This window comes from Meles meles, chromosome 9, assembly GCF_922984935.1.
Source record: "Meles meles chromosome 9, mMelMel3.1 paternal haplotype, whole genome shotgun sequence".
In the NCBI taxonomy this organism is placed as follows: domain Eukaryota; kingdom Metazoa; phylum Chordata; class Mammalia; order Carnivora; family Mustelidae; genus Meles; species Meles meles.
In genome coordinates, this window is record NC_060074.1 from 36931722 (window position 1) to 36956265 (window position 24544).

Consider the following 24544-nt stretch of genomic DNA (forward strand, 5'->3'; position numbering starts at 1 on the left):
CACAAAAGTGACAGGATGCCACATTCTTGATTAGGTTACAAAAATCTGTGACTTCCCTCTTTAAATTGATCCTTAATTTCTTGGCTTGCACACTTTGATGAAGTAAGCTGACATGTTGGAGAGGCCCACATGGCCAGGAACTGAGCACAGTCTCCAGTCAACAGCTAGCAAGGAGTTGAAGACTTCTGCTCAGTGGCCACGAGGAACGGAATCCTGCCAACAATTACATGAACTTTGAAATGCATTGTGCCCCAGTAAATGCCCTGCCTCCTTGAAATGACCACAGTCCAGTCAACACTTATCCTATGGAAGACCTTGAAGTAGAAGACTCAGCTAAGGTGTACCCAGATTTCTGACCCAGAAACTATGAGATAATAAATATGTGGTGTTTTAAGCCACAAGTGTTGGGGTAATTTGTTACAGAATACTAAATAACTAACACATTTGAAAACATCTAATGTTAGGAAAGGGCAACAAAATAAACTTGGAACATGAATTCATTTCAGATGAAACCGACTTTATAGAACTAACAATGTCTTTTTTTTTTAATTTTAAAAATTTATTTATTTTTTTCAGAGTAACAGTATTCATTGTTTTTGCACAACACCCATTGCTCCATGCAATACGTGCCCTCCCTATTACCCACCACTTGGTTCCCCCAACCTCCCACCCCCGCCCCTTCAAAACCCTCAGGTTGTTTTTCAGAGTCCATAGTCTCTCATGGTTCATCTCCCCTTCCAATTTCCCTCAGCTCCCTTCTCCTCTCCATCTCCCCATGTCCTCCATGTTTTTTGTTATGCTCCACAAATAAGTGAAACCATATGATACTTGACTCTCTCTGCTTGACTTATTTCACTCAGCATAATCACTTCCAGTCCCATCCATGTTGCTACAAAAGTTAGGTATTCATCCTTTCTTTCTTTCTTTTTTTTTTTTATAAACATATAATGTATTTTTATCTCCAGGGGTACAGGTCTGTGAATCACCAGGTTTACACACTTCACAGCACTCACAATAGCACATACCCTCCCCAATGTCCATAACCCCCTCCCCCTCTCCCAACCCCACCTCCCCCCAGCAATCCCCAGTTTGTTTTGTGAGATTAAGAGTCATTTATGGTTTGTCTCCCTCCCAATCCCATCTTGTTTCATTTATTCTTCTCCTGTCCCTCTAACCCCCCCATGTTGGATCTCCATGTCCTCATATCAGGGAGATCATATGATAGTTGTCTTTCTCTGATTGACTTATTTCACTAAGCATGATACCCTCTAGTTCCATCCACGTCATTGCAAATGGCAAGATTTCATTTCTTTTGATGGCTGCATAGTATTCCATTGTGTATATATACCACTTCTTCTTTATCCATTCATCTGTTGATGGACATCTAGGTTCTTTCCATAGTTTGGTTATTGTAGACATTGCTGCTATAAACATTCGGGTACACGTGCCCCTTCAGATCACTACATTTGTATCTTTAGGGTAAATACCAGTAGTGCAATTGCTGGGTCATAGGGTAGTTCTATTTTCAACATTTTGAGGAACCCCCATGCTGTTTTCCAGAGTGGTTGCACCAGCTTGCATTCCCACCATCAGTGTAGGAGGGTTCCCCTTTCTCCACACCCTCACCAGCATCTGTCATTTCCTGACTTGTTAACTTTAGCCATTCTGACTGTGTGAGGTGATATCTCCTTGTGGTTTTGATTTGTATTTCCCTGATGCCGAGTGACGTGGAGTACTTTTTCATGTGTCTGTTGGCCATCTGGATGTCTTCTTTGCAGAAATGTCTGTTCATGTCCTCTGCCCATTTCTTGATTGGATTGTTTGTTCTTTGGGTGTTGAGTTTGCTCAGTTCCTTATAGATTTTGGATACTAGCCCTTTATCTGATATGTCGTTTGCAAATATCTTCTCCCATTCTGTCAGTTGTCTTTTGGTTTTGGTAACTGTTTCCTTTGCTGTGCAAAAGCTTTTGATCTTGATGAAATCCCAACAGTTCATTTTTGCCCTTGCTTCCCTTGCCTTTGCCGATGTTCCTAGGAATATGTTGCTGCGGCTGAGGTCGAAGAGCTTGCTGCCTGTGTTCTCCTCAAGGATTTTGATGGATTCCTTTCTCACATTGAAGTCCTTCATCCATTTTGAGTCTATTTTCATGTGTGGTGTAAGGAAGTGGTCCAATTTCATTTTTCTGCATGTGGCTGTCCAATTTTCCCAGCATCATTTATTGAAGAGGCTGTCTTTTTTCCATTGGACGTTCTTTCCTGCTTTGTCAAAGATTAGTTGACCATAGAGTTGAGGGTCTATTTCTGGGCTCTCTATTCTGTTCCATTGATCTATGTGTCTGTTTTTCTGCCAGTACCATGCTGTCTTGATGATGACAGCTTTCTAATAGAACTTGAAGTCCGGAATTGTGATGTCACCAACTTTGGCTTTCTTTTTCAATATTCCTTTGGCTATTTGGGGTCTTTTCTGGTTCCATATAAATTTTAGGATAATTTGTTCCATTTCTTTGAAAAAAAAATGGATGGTATTTTGATAGGGATTGCATTAAATGTGTAGATTGCTTTAGGTAGCATAGACATTTTCACAATATTTATTCTTCCAATCCAGGAGCATGGAACATTTTTCCATTTTTTGGTGTCTTCCTCAATTTCTTTCATGAGTACTTTATAGTTTTCTGCGTATAGATTCTTAGTCTCTTTGGTTAGGTTTATTCCTAGGTATCTTATAATTTTGGGTGCAATTGTAAATAGGATTGACTCCTTAATTTCTCTTTCTTCTGTCTTGTTGTTGGTGTAGAGAAATGCAACTGATTTCTGTGCATTGATTTTATATCCTGACACTTTACTGAATTCCTGTACAAGTTCTAGCAGTTTTGGAGTGGAGTCTTTTGGGTTTTCCACATATAGTATCATATCATCTGCGAAGAGTGATAGTTTGACTTTTTCTTTGCCAATTTGGATGCCTTTAATTTCTTTTTGTTGTCTGATTGCTGAGGCTAGGACTTCAAGTACTATGTTGAATAGCAGTGGTGATAATGGACATCCCTGCCGTGTTCCTGACCTTAGCAGAAAAGCTTTCAGTTTTTCTCCATTGAGAATGATATTTGCGGTGGGTTTTACATAGATGGCTTTGATAATATTGAGGTATGTGCCCTCTATCCCTACACTTTGAAGAGTTTTGATCAGGAAGGGATGCTGTACTTTGTCAAATGCTTTTTCAGCATCTATTGAGAGTATCATATGGTTCTTGGTCTTTCTTTTGTTAATGTGTTCTATCACATTGATTGATTTGTGGATGTTGAACCAACCCTGCAGCCCTGGAATAAATCACACTTCGTCGTGGTGAATAATCCTTTTAATGTACTGTTCAATCCTATTGGCTAGTATTTTGGTGAGAATTTTTGCATCTGTGTTCATCAAGGATATTGGTCTGTAGTTCTCTTTTTTGGTGGGATCCTTGTCTGGTTTTGGGATCAAGGTGATGCTGGCCTCATAAAATGAGTTTGGAAGTTTTCCTTCCATTTCTATTTTGTGGAACAGTTTCAGGAGAATAGGAATTAGTTCTTCTTTAAATGTTTGGTAGAATTCCCCTGGGAAGCCGTCTGGCCCTGGGCTTTTGTTTGTTTGGAGATTTTTGATGACTGTTTCAATCTGCTTACTGGTTATGGGCCTCTTCAGGTTTTCTATTTCTTCCTGGTCCAGTTGTGGTAGTTTATATGTCTCTAGGAATGCATCCATTTCTTCCAGATTGTCAAATTTGTTGGCGTAGAGTTGCTCATAGTATGTTCTTATAATTGTCTGTATTTCTTTGGTGTTAGTTGTGATCTCTCCTCTTTCATTCATGATTTTATTTATTTGGGTCCTTTCTCTTTTCTTTTTGATAAGTCTGTCCAGGGGTTTATCAATCTTATTAATTCTTTCAAAGAACCAGCTCCTAGTTTCATTGATTTTTTTTTTTTTTTTTTTTTTGGTTTCTATTTCATTGATTTCTGCTCTGATCTTTATGATTTCTCTTCTCCTGCTGGGTTTAGGGTTTTTTCTTGTTCTTTCTCCAGCTCCTTTAGGTGTAGGGTTAGGTTGTGTACTTGAGACCTTTTGTGTTTCTTGAGAAAGGCTTGTATCGCTATATATTTTCCTCTCAGGACTGCCTTTGCTGTGTCCCACAGATTTTGAACTGTTGTGTTTTCATTATCATTTGTTTCCATGAATTTTTTAAATTCTTCTTTAATTTCCTGGTTGACCCGTTCACTCTTTAGAAGGATGCTGTTTAGTCTCCATGTATTTGGGTTCTTTCCAGCTTTCCTCTTGTGATTGAGTTCTAGCTTCAGAGCACTGTGGTCTGAAAATATGCAGGGAATGATCCTAATCTTTTGATACTGGTTGAGACCTGATTTGTGACCCAGGATGTGATCTCTACTGGAGAATGTTCCATGTGCACTAGAGAAGAATGAGTATTCTGTTGCTTTGGGATGAAATGTTCTGAATATATCTGTGATGTCCATCTGGTCCAGTGTGTCATTTAAGGCCTTTATTTCCTTGTTGATCTTTTGCTTGGATGATCTGTCCATTTCACTGAGGGGAGTGTTAAAGTCCCCTACTATTATTGTATTATTATTGATGTGTTTCTTTGATTTTGTTATTAATTGGTTTATATAGTTGGCTGCTCCCATGTTAGGGGCATAGATATTTAAAATTGTTAGATCTTCTTGTTGGACAGACCCTTGAGTATGATATAGTGTCCTTCCTCATCTCTTATTATAGTCTTTGGCTTAAAATCTAATTGATCTGATATAAGGATTGCCACCCCAGCTTTCTTCTGATGCCCATTAGCATGGTAAATTGTTTTCCACCCCCTCACTTTAAATCTGGAGGTGTCTTCGCGTCTAAAATGAGTTTCTTGTAGGCAACATATTGATGGGTTTTGTTTTTTTATCCATTCTGATACCCTGTGTTTTTTGATTGGGGCATTTAGCCCATTAACATTCAGGGTAACTATTGAGAGATATGAATTTAGTGCCATTATTTGTCTGTAAGGCGACTGTTACTGTATATTGTCTCTGTACCTTTCTGATCTACTACTTTTAGGCTCTCTCTTTGCTTAGAGGACCCCTTTCAATATTTCCTGTAGAGCTGGTTTGGTGTTTGCAAATTCTTTCAGTTTTTGTTTGTCTCGGAAGCTTTTGATCTCTCCTTCTATTTTCAATGATAGCCTAGCTGGATAAGTATTCTTGGCTGCATGTTTTTCTTTTTTAGTGCTCTGAATATATCATGCCAGCTCTTTCTGGCCTGCCAGGTCTCTGTGGATAAGTCTGCTCCCAATAAATATTTTGATCATTGTATGTTACAGACTTCTTTTCCCAGGCTGCTTTCAGGATTTTCTCTTTGTCACTAAGACTTGTGAATTTTACTATTAGGTGACGGGGTGTGGACCTATTCTTGTTGACTTTGAGGGGGGTTCTCTGCACCTCCTGGATTTTGATGCTTGTTCCCTTTGCCATATTAGGAAAATTCTCTCCAATAATTCTCTCCAATAGACCTTCTTCTCCCCTCTCTCTTTCTTCTTCTTCTGGAATCCCAATTATTCTAATGTTGTTTCATCTTATGGTGTCACTTATCTCTCGAATTCTCACCTCCTGGTCCCGTAGCTGTTTGTCTCTCTTTTGCTCGGCTTCTTTATTTTCTGTCATTTGGTCTTCTATATCACTAATTCTTTCTTCTGCCTCATCTATCCTAGCAGAGAGAGCCTCCATTTTTGATTGCACCTCATTAATAGCTTTTTTGATTTCAACTTGGTTAGATTTTAGTTCTTTAATTTCTCCAGAAAGGGCTTTTATATCTCCAGAGAGGGTTTCTTTAATATCTTCCATGCCTTTTTCGAGCCCAGATAGAACATTCAGAATCGTCATTCTGAATTCTTGATCTGACATATTACCAATGTCTGTGTTGATTAGGTCCCTAGCCTTCGGTATTGCCTCTTGTTCTTTTGTTTGTGGTGATTTTTTCCGCCTTGTCATTTTGTCCAGATAAGAGGATATGAAGGATCAAATAAAATACTAAAAGGGTGGTAAAGACCCCAGAAAAATGCGCTATAGCCAAATCAGAAGAGATCTCAAATTGTGGGGGGGGGGGGGGGGGGAGAAAGGGGATAAAAAGAGGTCCAGAAAAAAAAAAGGAAAAAAAATTAAAAAATAAAACAAATAAAGAAAAAATATAAAAAAGAAAGAAAAAAATATATATTTAGATAAACTAGTCAAAAAACATTAAAAAAGAAAAGGGTAAAAGTTTTAAAAAATTTAGCAGAAGAAGAAAAAAGAAAGAAAAAAAAATTGAAAAAAAATTGAATTAACCGCAAGACTAAAGAATCATGGGGAGAAAGCCATGAGTTCCCTGCTTTGCTTTCTCCTCCTCTGGAATTCCGCTGCTGTCTTAGGAATTGAACCTCCTTTCCTTGATAGATGAACTTCGTCCTGGCTGGATATTTTGTTGATCTTCTGGGGGAGGGGCCTGTTGTAGTGACTCTCAAGTGTTTTTGCCCGAGGCAGAATTGCACCACCCTTACCAGGAGCTCGACTAAGTAATCCGCTCGGGTTCACTTTTGGGAGCTTCTGTTCCCTGAACGCTTTCCGTAGAGTTCCGGAGGACGGGAATGAAAATGGCGGCCTCCTAGTCTCCGGCCTGGAGGAGCCGAGAGCTTGGGGTCCCACTCCTTAGCGTGACCCCAGAGGACAGCACCCAATCACTCCTGTATCCCCAGCCTCTAGCCGCGCTCCGAGCTCACCCAGCCCGTGACCAGTTCAAGGTAACCCCGAGCTGAGAGCTCCATCCTCGGCCTTGTCTCTGTAGCCGGCTTCTCCATTCTAATACCTGTGAACTCTGTGACACTCCGACACCCCCGATCCTTCTGTGACCCTGTGGGACCTGGGGCCACGCTGACCCCGTGTGGGCTTCACCCCGGTTTAGCCTCTGGAGCAATGTCCCTCAGTGGAACAGACTCTTAAAAGTCCCGATGTTGTGCTCTGTTGCTCCCCCGCTTGCCTGGAGCCGGCCCCTCCCCCTGCGGTCAATCTTCCCGTCGTTTTAGATTCACTTCTCCGCCAGTCCTATCTTTCAGAAAGTGGTTGATTTTCTGTTTCTAGAATTGCTGTTCTTCTCTTCGATCTCCTGTTGGATTTGTAGGTGTTGCAATGTTTAGATAAGCTATCGAGCTGATCTCCTGCTACCTGATGTAGTCTCAGCCTGCTACTTCTCCACCATCTTGACTCCTCTCCCTCCCTAACAATGTCTTTAAACAATATTTTTTGGATCCTTAAAACAATAAATAAGAGAATGACTTCCATTTAAAAATGAAGGATATATTGTGAAAATCAGGTAAAAACAAAATAATGGGTTGCTATCAAAATCCTGGGAACAAAAAAAAATATGAGTTGAAATAAAAACTCAAGCAACAAAATAAGACACTATCAAAGAGAGAATTTGTGATTTTCAAGATGGATATCAGGTGTTCGCTTAGCACACAACAGAGAGAAACAGTCCCAGAATAGAAATTGAAGTAGTCTGTCTTGACATGAAATCTAATCTGGGAAAAAGGTTTTGAAGACTTTCCCAGTAGGGCTGCTTCTTATGCCCAAGGATATCTTTCTACTACCATCAAACTTATTCATGTTGGACTTATATTCCAGATACATTTGGATGGATTAAATTTCAGGCAACTTTTACTCTACTAAAAATATTGGGATCCAAATTATCATGAAGCAGTGGTAGCATTTTCCACTACAACTATTACTGAATATTGAATTTCTTAAAATTAATTAGAACACTTTGGATCATACAGATCAAGTAAGAATTCAGTAAACAGTTTATCTTTTTCTTTTCTATGGATTACCAACTAGCCAACACCATAATTCTCTGTGAGTTAGACTATTATGACCACTGCTTTGACTCCATTGTCCATTATGGTAACAACACCCATCTTGTCTTTAGCAACTAAGTGCCTCCATATTAGCCCCTGTCTCCCTAGGATCCTTTGATCTCCATTGTATATAAGTATCCCAGTTCATTGGTGACAGTTCAGTTCCCACTTAAATTGTTGATTTGTAGAACAAAGCAAGCACAGAGTTCTTCTAGCATGCTGGGCTGTTCTCCTGAATGTATTCACACAGTTATGGTAGAAGGTGTGTCTTCTGGATCCTCCCAAGTTGGGTGAACAAATCCACATGATAAATCCACTCTAACATCATAGTTTCCTTAAGCTTTTGAACACCTTCTTCTAGAACATACCAAGGCAGTTCTGGCATTTCAGCTCATTTAGTGTGTTCCACCTGTGACTTCATGTTTCAGCTAACCAACCAAACTGGCAACCCATATCAACAAATTCTGCTTGATCCAACTTTATGTTCCTTCTACCATGATCCCACATCCTTAAGATCCATTCCCACACATATTATCTAGATTTCTGTTTATAAAAACTGGGAGAATCATATAGCTCTTTTGTAGCATAATGCATCTCCACACATTTTGTACTATCCCTTTTGGGGTCTGCTGAAACTTGAGTCTATTTATGGGTTTAGAGACGAAGAGGGGTACTGGGGGGTAGGTCTGAAACTCAGCAATGTCTTGCTACCTCAGTGGATGCCATTATAGGACTACCTCATTAGGCAGGGGTGGAAGGACAGCTTCTAATGGCAAAGACTTGGCTGATCTAGGGCTTAGATATCCCCAGCTTTATTGAGATCTGACCATGTGTCCCCATTCCAGTTTTCAGGATTCCATTCATTCCCAGTGAATGTCCTCACTTTATCAGAAGATACCCTGCAAGGTCAGGAATTCAATTTGCACTGTAAAGCAGCCAATGGCAGAATGAGACTCTTGGTTTGATTATCAGAAATCTGTGCTCTGTGGCTGCAGGAGATAACAGTTTATTTCAGGGAATATATTACAGCTTTCAGGTCATTAATGCAAGCACTCGAGCTGGGAATTTGAAGCCCTGGGCCCACCCTTTTTTCCTCCCTTATTTTCTCCAGTGCTGCCAGGAGTAACCACCCAATTCCATTTTTCTCTTTAGTTTAACTAAAATAGTCTAAGTTGACAAATACATGACAATTCAGAACATCACCTGCTATAGGTACTGCTGAATGTTGACCTCCCCACCCCCAAATTTAAGTTCATCTGGAACCTATAAATGTGACTTAATTAGGGTTGACCTAAATCCAATATGGTTGGCCTCCTTATACTAAGAGGAGACTTTGGACATAGAGACAAGGGTACATAGGGAAAACATCATGTGATAACAGAGGAATAGATTGGAGTGATGTGTCTACAAGCCAAGGGATGTTAAGAATTACCAGCAACTGCTCAAAGCTAGGAAGAGTCAAGGAAGGATCATTTCCTAGATATTTTCAGAGAGAAAGTATGGGTCCACCAACACCTTGATTTTAGACTTCTAGCCTCCAGAACTGTGAGAAAAGAAGTTTTTGTTGTTTTAAGTGACTCAATTTGTGGTCATTTGTTATAAGGAACATTATATTAGGAAACTAAAAAGTTTTGATTAAGAGTATCCAATGGTGACACTTATGCGTCTAAAACCACATCATGCTGTGACTACTAGTGCCTTCTTTATGATCGGAAACAGATTCACAGTGGCTTTAAATCTAACTAGATCAGAAAACAAGTTCCAGAAAACCCAGAAGCTATAAAGAAAAGTCTTTCTTAAAAATCTGTCCTCTACAACCACTCCTGGTATCAAAATCTGTATCAATCAGAATTCAGCCTGAGAAACAACCAGTGGAGATATGTATTAAAAAATTTATTTAAAGGAGTTGACTTACTTGATTGGGGGAGCTGGGGAGGCCAAGTCCAAAATTCACAGGGCAGGTCATCAGGACAGGTAGGCTAGAATTCTCAGGCATGTCCTCAGATGGAACTTCTTCCTCTGGGAAGGCTCAGTTCTGCTCTTAAGGCCTTCCAACTGATGGAATTGGGCCCATCCAGGTTATTTAGGGTAATCTCCCTTACTTAAAGTCAACTGATTATGAACTTTGATCACATCTACAAAATATATCACAGCAACACTTTGATTAGTACTTGTTTGAATAAATAAGGAACTTGAGAATCTAGTCAGGATGACACATAAGACTGTCACAAATTACAACAAACCTATCCATTAGTTTGAAAAGAATTGGTATCATTACAATATTCAATCTTTTCATGTAAGGTCATTGTAAAGTTTAATAAAAAAAGTTTTTCCTTATTTTTTTGGCCTAATTTTATAGGAATTAAGTGATTTCCCCCATTCTAACTTTTTTCATAGTATATAGTATGAGTATGAATATAGTATATGAGTATATACTATATATATATATACTATATATATATAGTATATAGTATATAGTATATAGTATATAGTATATATATATATAGTATATAGTATATATATATATATACTATATATATATAGTATATAGAATATGAGTATAGTATGAGTATGAATCATAATGGTTATCACATGTTGATCAATTACTATGTATCAGGCTTGCATGAGAAACTTTTTTATCTACTATTCAAAATCAAAACAAATTACACTTTTATAGGTTGGGCACAAAAAGCCAGTATATATCATTCACTCTGTGATATTTCATGTTTCTGCTCTTGGATGGTCCCATTTGTCTGATTTTCACGTTCTTTTGGGGTGGACTCAAAAGTATTAAAAATATTTAGGGTCCCAGTTGCTCACCAAGGCCATAAAGATGGCTGGTTTCAACTTGGTTGACTAGTTTTTGGTTGTATCCAGTTCATCAGCCCATAGCAGAGATTTTCATGCAGTGTTGATAAGGTTGATGATAATCCTGTCTTTTATGGTATCTTAATCTAGGACAAAAAATTAAAATGTCGTGTAGTGTAGCACCATATATTTTCAGAGTTGTCCACCCTTTGAATCCATGATAGGAGGGACCAGGCTAAAACTGTGTTACTGTGTTCATACCAGACATTGAGTTCTCCGGTTCACTTGGATTCTGACCAGTAGCAGTAGACCTACATTTTTCCTTTTCTCATTTGGCTGAACAGATTATGTAAATGCTTCTCACCAGGAAATTCCAGCAATAATAAAAAAATAACTCCCATAAATTAAAAACTACAAAAGAAAAATAAATTAATGAATGACATTAAAATGGGTATTCAACACTGAAGGTAAATACTGATGTTTTATTACTAGCTGGGAGATTTTAAATAGGTCATGGATTCTCTCTCTGCCTCCATTTTCTCAACTGTAAAATTAGAATAGAATAGAATAGAATAGAACTGTAAAATTAGAATAATAACAATATTTACACATTTGTTGTGAGGATTAAATGAGTTATTACATATAAGATATATAGAACAATACCCATGTAGTAGAATTCAATTAGTGTTAACTGTCTGTGCTTCTGAAACTCTCCATCTATATAAAGTATAGTCTTCCTTCTTGCTTGCCTTCTTTTTTCACATTCACATTTAGTGTATGAAATTGGGATTTTATTTTTTTCTTAGAATATAACATGCTTGACAGTATTCTATCCAAAAAAATAAAAAGAAAAAGAAAGAAGACAGCATATTTATTCAAAATATTGAAATGATACTAATAGATGTACAGAAGTTTAGAAATTGTATATGTTTCCAATGAATCGATGAAATGTTTAATCATTTTTAACGATTCTTCTTAGATATACAGATCAAGAGGTCTTAATTATGTTTTATCTTTTAAAAAATTTGACTGTATTTGCTTTTAAAATTTTTGTTTGCATGGTATGAGTTTTTCTTCCTTCCCCCCCTCCAAACTTCACATGTCTTTGTAATTTTAAATGTGTCTTCTGTAAATAGACTATAGTTGTAACCCTTTAAGAATCTAACCTGAAAATATATTTTTATTTTTTCCCCCTGGGTTGTTCAGCTTTGAATGCTTGATTTTTATTTTTGGAAAATTATAAACATTCATAAAAGTGGACAGGACAGTATCGAAATGCCCATGAATCCATGACCTGTTTTCATCAATCACCAACTCATAGTCACTCTTGTTTCTACAATTCCTCAATCACTTACCCTTTCCCCTCGCAGATTAATTTGAATCCAGTATCATATAATGTAATAAGTATTTCAACTTGTATCTTTAAAAAGAGGGACGCACAAAAGCGTCACCATGAATCATTAATACACCTAAAATATTAGCAATTGTTTAATGTCTTCTACTCAGTATTCAAGTTTCCCTGCTTGTCTCATAATATTTTTAGTTTCTAGGTATGAATCAGTATTCAAATAAGATCCACACATTGTGATTGATTACTGAATTTCTCAAGACACTATTGATCTTTTTTAAAAATTTTATTTGTTGAAAAACTAATTTCCCAGATGTTGGGTATTTTTGGTGATAATCCTGGGTGTCATGTAATGAGTTCTTTTGCTTCTCCTATTTCCTGTAAATTGGCGGTCCAACCTATGAGTTAATTTGTTATTTTAGTGACAACTAGCATATTTGTGTTTTTTGCCACCATATTTTTCCAATTTTTCATGCTCCTTAATTTTCCCCTCCTTTCTTGAGCTCTTTCGTGTGACTCTTTTTCCATAAACTATTTAATTCCTCTCTTCTGTATAAAGATTGCATAATCTACTTCTAATTTTTTTCATGGTTACACTTGAAATATTGACTCTTAAATAAACAAATCAGTAATGTATAAAGGTGATGGTGGTGGGAGTTGTCTGCCTTGGGTATGGGCAGTAAGTGGGGAGAATTCTGCAGAGAATTTTAAAACTATAATAAAACTGATTAAAAGTCTGTTGCATCTCATTATCATCATGCTGCAGCAATTTAAACAATGCTGGTGATGAAATCCGCCTCCCTACCAGATGGACTCCCAACCCGTTCTCTGCTTAGTGTGTCGCCCTAGCAGTTTCTAATCAATAATTCCTCCCCTCCTCCAGAAGAGCACAAAAATCCTGAGTTTTGAACATCCTCTACTGATATATACTATTGTTGTCCAGTACTTTGGGCATCTTTTTAAAAAACTCCTCAAGATATAAAATGTAAGTATTATTGTTTTATTTTTTACTTTCAAAGATTTTATTTATTTATTTCTTTATTTTGGAGAGGATGGGGAGGGGCAGAGGGAAAAGGAGGGAGAGAACATCTCAAGCAGACTCCAAGCTGACTGCAGAGTCCGACAGGGAGCGCCATCCCAGGACCCTGAGATCATGACTTGAGCTAAAATCAAGCGTTGGATGCTTAACTGACTGAGCCACCCAGATGCCCCTAAGTATTAATGATTAGTGTTTGTTTAGATTTACTCACATCTTTAGTTCTTTTTTCACATTCCTTCTTTTGGGAATACCTTCCTTTTGGGATAATTTTCCTTCTTCCTCAAATGCATACTTTAGAAATTGTTTTTGTAAAGTTTGTTGATGATAACACACTGATTCTATTTCCATTTGTCTGAAAATGTCCTTGTTTTACTCTTATTTTTATAACATAGTTTCTCTTTGTCTATGATTCTGGGCTGGCCATTATTCTCTGTAACACTTGAAGCCATTGCTTTGCTGGCTTCTACTGTAAGCTACTGACAGGTCCACTATCGACCACCTATAGCTGATTTCTCTTTCTCTAATTTTAAGATTTCTTTTTTCTTGGTTTTCTGCATTTAACCATAGTGTGCTTATATATGAATTTCTTTTTACTTACTCTTTTTGAGATTTTTGGGGCTTCTTTCTTAATTCTGAGAATACTTCTGGAAAATTCTCAGTGAATATTTCTTTTTTAGCATCTCTTTACTGCTTTTATTATCTCCTCAAGGAATTCCAGATAGGTATTTGTTAAAATTTCTCAGTTTTGTCTCCACGTGTGTTAATATTCCCACTTCCCTCTTTCTTTGCTGCATTCTTGGTGATTTTTTCCCCATTCAGCAATTTTTCCTATTATGTGTCTAACTTGCTCTTAACATATTTAAGTTTCTAATCTCATGAGTTCTATTTTTCCCAAATATTCACAAGCATTCATGAAGTACCTCATTCCATTCTCATGTTATTATTTTCCTTTGTGTACAAGCCTGTCAAACATCTTTATATTCTAATGCAATTCCTCTGTCTCATATCTTTGTCAGTCTGATTCTTTTTATTATTTCACTTGGCTTGCTCATGCTACTTTATATCCAGGCACGATTTTGAACTTTTAAAAAAATAATCTCATATTTGGTGGCATTTTATCTGTGGCATTTTTTTTTCTTTTGATTTCTGTATTGAAGGACAGTCTTTCCAGAGAACATTTGTTTTGATACGTACAGGTACCTGGGAGCCATTATCAACCAGGGCCATTTTAAACTAAATATTCAGCTGTAGGAAAAGAAAAAAAATGTTTAGCCTGTAGAAACTGGGCCCTAGAATTATGTGAGTGCTGGCTTATGAAAGCAAATTTCCAGGGTAAATTCCTCTGATACCACCCAGATTCATTTTCTTTGTTGGCGTTTCCCCCATAATTTCATGTTTTGTTTCTGCTTCACCACTCACGGAGGATATAGCTTTCCGGGTTGCCACTAAAACCAAAATTTCAGGTCGCTGGGAGAATCAGCAGATGCTTGAGCACATGAGAGATTCAGTGCTTCCTTATCTATCTGGTTTCCTGTTCTTGCTTTGACCTCTGCGGAGTGTTCTTATTTCTTACCAATTCAGCCATTTATTTTTTTTTTAAAGATTTTATTTATTTATTTGACAGAGAGATCACAAGTAGGCAGCGAGGCAGGCAGAGAGAGAGAGAGAGGGAAGCAGGCTCCCTGCTGAGCAGAGAGCCCCATGCGGGACTTGATCCCAGGACCCTGAGATCATGACCTGAGCCGAAGGCAGCGGCTTAACCCACTGAGCCACCCAGGTGCCCCAGCCATTTATTTAAAAAAAAATCTTAAATTTATATCCAGGAGTTTTAGGTGTTTTGTAATGTAAAGGACTTTTTCTGATATCCAGTTTATTGTTGCTTTAATGGAAATAAGCCTTTCTTATTTTAGTATTTCTTAAATTCTATAGCTCTTAATAGAAGTAAGTCTTTCTTAATTTAATATTAAAAAATACACTACACTTGTTCACTTTAAACTTCAAACAATGTGGACACTACCCTTCTTCTCCTTCTTCAAACACAAACCCTCAACCCCACTCCTCTCAAGGTATTTGCCTTCAGACCATTTTCACTAGAACAGAAAAGAAAACAAGACAATGTCTGAAGATCAGGACTCAAACTCATTGAAAATCTGTATAGGCAGTTATTTTGTTTGATAATTAAAATCTGGGCTCACCTTCAGTTACTCTTTAAGATTCCAAAATGGTTTATGAAATAGTGAAACCCAAATCCCACAGACCATACATCTCACATGTTATGAGTTAATGAATGCAGCCTGAAAACATTCATCTGAGCTATCTAGACTGGCCAACAGTCCATGCTTTAAATACATCAAAAAATCTCAGAATTGATATGGGAGGCTGCCCAGAATCCAAAGGAATCCCCATTCCATGCACTCAAAATAATAGCATCACTGTTTTACTTTTTGTGAGATAATCTTTCTGTTTAGAGTACCCCTTCCCTTATTAAGCCCTTTGGGGTTAAAACTAAAACTCCATTTTCATGATTCTAATTTTTATTTAATTTAAGGCAGCCAAAAGTACCAGTTATCCTAGCTAGATAATCTAATGGAGTATGTAATCAGGGATCCATCTTGTCCCTGAGTAGCTGAGTGCGGTGGCTTTCTGCCAAGAGATCTGGGGAGGATCATTTCTCATTTCTCCATGAGGACATGGAAGATAGAGCAGAGCAGCAGCTGTTGTTTCCATGACATCGAGGGGTCACTTTGTACCAGTGGCCTTCCCCTTTTCTTTTTCTTGTGTGCTTCCCCAACTTGCTGGTTACTTCCAAATATGACACTTTGGCATGTGAATGTTTTTTAACTGAAGGAGTCTGAGACACAGCAGGTGCAGGAAGGACTTTCTGACCTTCCTTTGGAGCAGGTTGTAAGAACAGAGTGTCTACACCCGGAGGAAAGGAACATCCTTATCTCCAAAGATAAAGGGACACAGAGAGGAATCTGAATGAACAGGCAGAGTGAAGTTCCCCCAATTTACTATTCTTAGTTCATATCTTTTTTGTCCTATCATATTTTTTTCATAAATTTCCACCCTTTATCAAATCTAGCATAAAAACATTCAGGTTCAACTATTACTTGGGGTCTTCACTTCCTTATGAAGGTTCCTATGTTACACAAAACTTAAATCAAATACATTTGTATGCTTTTGCTAATTTGTTTTTGTTACAGAGACGCAGCTGAGAACCAAACTGGGTAAAAGGAAACAGTATTTTTCCTCCCTGACAGGATCAAGAGTTGCTTTTCATGTTAAGCTTCAAAATCATCCAGGGAGGAGGCTGGTGAAAGTAATGAGATTCATGAATGGGAGTTGAATGAATGTCAACTCTCTAAATCAATAAAAAATTGATGATTACCAGTGTGGTCTCCATTCCAAAGGGCATCTCTGCAAACTGAAGGGTGGAACCAGGTGGGGAGTGAGAGGAATGCAGGTATGTAGTAACAGGTAACCAACCTGTGAGTAATTTGGGTGTTTTCATGTGAAACCTAACAAAGGGATTATTTTTTAAAGATTTTATTTGTTTACTTATTTTGGGGGGGGGGGTAGAGTAAGCATACAGGGGGAGGAGCAAAGGGAGAGGGTGAAGGGTATAATTTCCAGAAGATTATCTGCTGAGTGTAGAGCCTGATGCCAGGCTCCATCTCAAGACCATGAGATCATAACCTGAGCTGAAACCAAGAGTCAGATGCTTAACTGACTGAGCCACTCAGGTGCCCCTCAAAAGGATTATTTTTTAAAAAGTTAACCTTTTTGGATTTGTGTGATTCCTCACCCCCTCCCTCTAAAACTCCCTCATATTTACACCTACGAATTCCACCTATTTTTTAAAAACAAAATTCCCCCAGAAAATTATTTTATACATCAGTGTACCACAGTATGTTCTTATGCCTTCAGTAAAGCGATATTTTAAAGTTACTGCTTCTTACATAACTAGCTAAATTACTCCTTAGCTTTTTCTAGATGAGGTAAAAAGATTCCTTTAGCTGCTTTCATGGGCATTTTTGAGTAATATTCAAAGATATACGTGGAACCTCGTTTTAAGATCTCCCTGGTCCTTTTAAATTGAGACATCTATAAAAGCCTATGTTGGGATAACAGGCTGAGAAATAATGAGGAAATGAAGGAATTAGTTCAGGATGCCTCAATGCAGATTTCTTTCTACTGAATCTCTATGTCCTATGAAAATGCTGACTTAGGTTGTAGTTTCTATTTTTTAGATTCCAATCTTTTAAAATGGCACTTGAAATTATATTAAGAAGCTCATGGGGTATCATTAAGTGCATAACCAATGATAAATGGACATTTATGATTGAGACTTGGGAGTTATTAATCAATATAACTCTATATTCTTGGTTTTCTGAAGTTTAATCCAAGCGTATTTCATTAGATTCCTACCCAAAATCAATTTTAAGAAGCCTGCTTTTCAAACCCAGAAATCTGCAGTAACACTTTTTTGTCTGGGGGATATTTGACAGAAATAGGTGTTGTTTTCCCTTATGCCTTTGGACTGTATATTTTGTGCTTACCCTGCTCTGGCACCTGGGGAAACTAGTACTTTAGGAGTTGAGTTTTACTTTACCTAACTTACATGAAAGAATCTCAAAGAAAGTTGTTGTAGCATTGAGGATAGTGGCAGAGATGATAAGACAAGATAGAAATACAAAGAAAAGATTTTAGAGGCGTGCCCTGAATCTAGATTTCCCTTGGTTGAGAAGATAAAAGGATTTGGAAATCTTGGCTTATCAGCGGAAATAAAAATGAAGCTGGACTTTTTCTGCCAAACTTAATTTTCACCCCTGGCTTTGGATGTCCACGTGAACTCCCCTGAAAGATCAAAATTTATTGATTTTCCCACAAAGCTGTCATTTAAATCAGGTTACACAAAATAGTGCAAGGAGGAGGACAGACAGACTGACAGGGAATTTTCTTCTTACGTTCTGGGTTGCCTCCTTCAGTTCTAGGAATTCATTAATTTCAGATTAAGACTCAATGGATTTGTGGAAAAATAAAGGAGATATCTGGAGGATATTACTGCAGAAGTCCTCAGAAAAGGTAAGTGCATCCTAACAGTACTGACTCATGTGAGTAACTCTTGTTTCTTTCTATTAAGAAAGGAGAGAGATATATCTATGTATTGAGTACACTATGACCTGGGAATAGTATATTTTACAGGCAGGCATCTAATCTGTATAAGAACTCATGAAGTGGGTATTATGTTTTCCATTCTACTGAAGAGAAAACAGACATTAAAAAAAGAAATTACAGGAGGCACCCGGGTGGCTCTGTTGGTTAAGGGTCTGCCTTCAGCTCAGGTCATGGTCCCAGGGTCCTGGGATCGAATCCCATATCAGTCTCCTTGCCCAGTGGGGAGTTTGCTTTTCCCTCTCCCTCTGTGCTCTCTCAGGTAATAAATAAAATCTTAAAAAAAATTGTATCTCTAGGGGAAGAATGAGGAAGTGTGTGGCAGGTACAGATGAAATAAGATTGGCCATAAATTTGAGTGATGGATGCCTGGGATATCATGCCACTATTCTTTCTAGTTTTATAATAGAATTAATAGTTCTTAAGAAATCACTCATAAACATCAAGATTTATATCCATACTTTGTTGATTTCAGCCTTGTGCTCTCTTGATCACATCACATACCCAATGATTTCTAAAAAGCTGGAAAGCTGGATGATAAACTAGGAATTTAAATTTTATTTTAGAAAGTAACAACTGATCTCTTTATGTCCTCAAAAAGACCCGAGTCTATAGTATTCTTAGTTTTAATATTTATTCAGTGAAGGTATCTTTCCTTCTGTTAAACTAGTTTGAGATTAAAATAGATTTCTTAAATATTACTCATTCAATTGTGTATCCTGAAATGATTTCTTCTTCTTTTTGTTTTTAAAGAAGATGACTCAGTATTCTAAACATTTGCATTAGGTATGTGTAGAGACAGGTAAATCTACCATTTTGTCCATGAGACTGAGTAGGCTTATGAAATCTCTGAACTAAGCATGCATAAGATTGAACTTTAACCAGGGCAAGAAAAACCTTTAGCTGTGGGTAATGAGAACCACTTAAACTGGAATGACTTTATGTGTCTATTTTAGGTAATGCTTTCATTCTTTCACCTGCTCAATGAAAAGGTCACCTGTTTAATGAAAAAGTTTCCTAAGAAATAGAATGTATCTTAACTACATCGTATTTATATCTCTTAGTATAAAATTATTCCATTGAAGACGCCATGCTAAATGAAAACAAGCCAGAAATAAAAGGCTATGTCTCTATGATTCCATTCATATGACTTCTTAAAATGACAAAGTGATAGGGATTGAAAACCCATCAATGGGTTGGGGAGGTAGCTGGAGAGAAGCAGTTGACAGCAAAGGGGGGCAGGCATTGTCTGGCTGAAGGGGCAGTTCTTTATTTTCATGTGGTGGTGGCTACACAGCTGTGTGTTTGCCCAAATTAATAGAACTGTAAATAAATATTTTATATGTCAATTTATTTTATGAAAATTATATCTCAGTAAGTTCAATTACTGTGTGTAATATAAACATATGTATGTGTGTGTATAGTTTTCAAAGTATACCTCTGTGTCAGTGAGGGTACAGAGGCATGCCTTTACCTGGATGCTGACCGGAAGCCCCAGTCCCTGGTTGTCAACCACAGCTACAGTCATGACAGTTTGGATCACCAGGGCAATGAAGGTGTTGATTCCGAACACCAGGGCATAGCGTTCCACACTGAGATTAACAGCAACCTGAAATCTAAAAGTGTACAAATGGAAAGAGTTTTGAAAATCACATATATGGGCTTTTATTTTGTTTATTTTTTTTAAGATTTTTTTTTTCTTTTTTTATTCATTTGGGAGAGAGAGAAAGCAGAGAGAGCACACAAGTGACAGTGGGGAGAGGCAGAGCAAGAATGAGAAGCAGACTACTTGATGACTAGGGAGCCCTATTCAGGGCTTGATGCGGGGCTCGATCCCAGGACTCTGGGATCATGACCTGAGCTGAAGGCAAATGCTTAACCCACGGAGCCACCCAGGTGTCCACATATGTAGGCTTTTGAATACAGAGCAGAGAGTTGTGTTGTTTCCAAGATTTGTCTCCCCTCAGGCAGCCCAGGCTTTTGCTGAAGTTCTTGCTGAAAAGTTCTTCTAGCAGAAAAAGGAAGAAGGGTAAATGGAATAGTGAGGTGTTATATTTTTAACATTCCATGTGATGTGATATATTATAAGAACTTAAAACTAATTAACCTTCTCTAAAATTAAGCCAAATATTCCAAATGTTCTGCAACTAAGGAACACTGAACATTATTGGACATGGATATGGTTTAACAGTCACTCTTTAACCTTAATATATCAATGAGTAAATCACAAGTCAATTTGATGAGTTTTTACTTATTTGGATTCTCTTCTGGATCATTGGCTGTCTACATTAGCAGTTTCAGAGTCTAACAGATGAATTTTTCTCTGGAAAACTCACAAATTATTTGCTCTCACAGTTGGTTCAGTCTGGCTGTTAGTTCATTTTAAATAAATGATTTAGTCAGGCAAGACTGACATATATGCATTCAAATTCTTCCATCTAGTTTAACTAAAATATTTATAACCTGAATTTATTTAAAAATATGAAAACAAATGGAAAATTTTAAACAATTTTTACATCCTCTCCCCAAATCCTCACATTAAAAAACAAATATAAACATTTTAAAATTATGTGATTCAATTAAAATGTATTATTTCAGTGCAAAACATTACCAACATAACAAAACCCATAAATTATCCTAGATCCCACAAAGCGAATATAACATGTGGTCCAGGTGAGCCTTATAATTTCAGGAGTTTTTTGCTCAGCTAACTAATTTTCCTTTGGGGGGGAAAATGCTATACTAGATAGATGCTCTTAAAACCTAGATTAAATCAAATGGCAGATTCTCTTTTAGTATACAGATTATTCCAAGTTGGAATCTTGATTTAATCTGTACAGATTAAATTAATGTCTGTACAGATGATTAAATAAAGTATCAGTGATTACTTTGTTTTGGATAAGACCTTTATATGTGGTAGATTCAGATAGAGGCATAATGATGACATCACGCTCAGCGTGGCATTGAATGCTAAGCTTTTTCAGACTAAACCCAAAAATTATTGTCCCAGGTAACTGAAATGACAAGGAATCATACTATCTAAAACCCTTTTCAGAGCTCCTACTGGGTCATTTCTGCATAGGCATAAATCTACCATGCTGAGTACACTGCTCGGGGCTAATAAATTCTTGGGAACTGAATTGTATTCATGTTCTGTTAGGCAATTAACACTAAATACAGATAAGCCTGTAAGATAGTCTGTAATTTAAAGATAGAACCACTTTGAAATTTTATTTGATCATTTATGTTCCATATATTATGGCATTATGGGATTGAATTTACCCATTTACCCTGTATGTTAAAGGAAAGTCATAGGAACAATTTATAAAGCAAAGAAAAACATTGCTTTTTGCCCATAAAAAAATCCAATAGCCTAAAGCTTTTTTTAAAATGTTATATTATTGTATTTGTTCATAGTTTTTTTTTTTTTTAAAGATTTTATTTATTTGAGAGAGAGAGAACATGAGCAGGAAAAGAGACAGACGGAGAGGGAGAGAGAAGTGGACTCTCCGATGGGCAGGGAGCTCATCATAGGACTTGATTCCAGGACCCCAGAATCATGACCTGAGCTGAAAGCAGATGCCTAACAGACTGAGTCACCCAGGTACCCCTTGCTTATTGTTATTGTTGTTGTTTTCCAGAAATGCTAACAAAATGTTCATTATGAAGCAGGGACTTCATGGGCATATCAGTGCACGAGCATGATTCTACTTTCACTCCAACAGGGAATACTTAACTGGACCCAGATAACAGCGTTGATTAATATTAATTAAATTTATCACTTTTGTCATGAAACAGAAATATGAAGTAAATATCTTCTTTTGTAGAATAATCAGATTCTTTATATGAACTTCTTGTATCACATGATGGTTGAAACCATGGATGGTCAATCACCTTAGAATTTCTTCCAAATCTGAACTCTAACCCTTTGCATTAGAAATACACTTATCCTACACATGCTAAATTTATTTTAAAATTTTCTTAGAAGTTGGAGTAGTAAAAAGATGTAAGTGAGGTTACAGAGACTGGATTCACCTACAGAGAAAATGATATTCTATTAGTATTCTGAAGTTGGACATGAGAGTGATAATTTCATTTAGCACCAAATTTCGTGGATATTTGATGTCAAGTTCTCTTCCCCACCCCCGGTGAGTGTGTATCCTAACACTAAGATACTATTTGTTGAGTCCTGCCCAGTAATTAGGTAATTTAATTAATGTAACCAAAGTTAATTACATCTAAAACAATACCCCTTTTCACTAAGCTTATCAGTCATCTGACTGAATTGACAAATTAGATGAAAGATGATCATTGAGCTTTATGTAGAATGCTCTGAACATACTGTCTGGGAAAACCCTCACAATCAAAATATGAGTTCCATCTTCATGGCATCTCAGAATCTCAGCATTCTTACTATTCCTATAGTTTAACCCTCGCTTCCTCATGTCTATAATAAATCATTCTGAGAATTTCTCAAAACACCAAAACATTTGGGTTGTTTGTTTTTTCCTAAACCGTCTCATATTCTGACAGTTAATCTTACAATTTTTTTTCAAATTTTCCTATTTGTTTCTCAAATAGAGCAAATTGACTCGCTTCACAGTATGCAATAAATGTGCAGATGGCTGTGAACCAATCTGTTCTGAAATATTCAAGAATAATATACTTTTTACTTTTTCACTATGCGAAAGCTGTGGTCAACAACAGTAAAAATAACTCTGAAAAAAATATTTTTACTAGTTTGCAAGGTCTCCATCTTCCTAAATGTAGCCATTGGGCATTAAATCAAACTATTTTAGGTTTGACTTAAGTTCATTTTCCTAATCAAGAGTTAGACTGCTGAGAGTAAATGAAACCTTTCAAATAATTTCAAAATAAAAGTGGGGGAAGATAGAGATCTCCTTATCAGGATATTGATGGTCAGAAAAGACTAAAATAACAAAAAGAAAATAACAGGGCAAGCCAAAAATCATACTATTCTATAAAGAAAATGTAAGTATAGCAAAGTTGCTGAAAATCAAATAAAAATAGAAAATCTTAGAAACAGCCAAAAGCAAAATTATCATCACATTTAGAGGAAGAACAACAATGAAAATGACAACAAACTCCTTAAGGCAAGCTGGAAGACAATGGAATAATAATAAATCCTTAAAGTGTTGAATGGGGGAAAAACACTATCAACTTAGAATTCCAATCAGCAAAAATATACTTTAAAATGACATAAAAATATACTTTAAAATGACATATACTCATAAAATGACATTATGTCATATGTCAAATAAATATAATTTGAGCAAAATTGTCACCAGGTGGCTTGTACTAAAGGAAATGTTAAAACAAGTTTTCAGAGTGCCTGGGTGGCTTGGTTGGTTAAGTGTGCCTTCAGCTCAGGTCATGATCCTGGAGTCCCAGGATTGAGTCCTACATCAGGCTCCCTGCTCAGTGGGGAGTCTGTTTCTCCCTCTGACCTCTCCCCTCTCATGCTCCCTCTCTCTCATTCTCTTTCTCTCTCTCAAATAAATAAATAAATAAATAAATAAATAAAATCTTTAAAAAACAATAAGTTTTCAGGCTCAGGGAATGAATAGCAGATGGAAACATGGATCTACAGAAAGAAATGAGAAGAATTGGGAATTGTAAATCTATGAGTAAATATAAAAGATGATTTTTTGGTCCTAGTTAAAAACATTTTTTCCTGTTTAAAGTAAATAGAATAATAACGTATTGTAGGGTTTATTTATTTTTTATTTTTTAAAAAATATTTTATTTATTAATTTGACAGAGATCACAAGCAGGCAGAGAGGCAGGCAGAGAGAGAAGAGGAAGCAGGCTCCCCGCTGAGCAGAGAGCCCAATGCGGGGCTCAATCCTAGGACCCTGAGACCATGACCTGAGCCGAAGGCAGAGGCTTTAACCCACTGAGCCACCCAGTTGCCCCTATTGTAGGGTTTATAACAGAAACTGAAGTAAAATCTCTAAAACAGTACAAGGCACAGGGAGTAAATGGAATTATGTTGCTGTAAAGTATTTACACATGCAGTAGTATAATATTAATTTAACAAAAACTGATGAGTTAAAAATCTAATCCCACTAAAAACATAAAGACTTACCCACGAAAAATAAGAAAAGTCATTAAAAAGAAAGCTCAATTAACTTCAAAAGAGGAATAAAGACAAATGAATAGGTGGGACAAATATTAAACAAATAACAAACTGGTAGATATAAACTCAACTGTAAGTTACATGGAGTTCATGGGTGAGCCTCTT

General features: G+C 36.9%; 1 pseudogene; it reads right to left on the reverse strand.

The window, feature by feature from the left end:
- Positions 1-10508: 10508 nt before the first annotated feature.
- LOC123950526 overlaps positions 10509-24544 on the reverse strand; it is a 36133-nt pseudogene continuing 22097 nt past the window's right edge.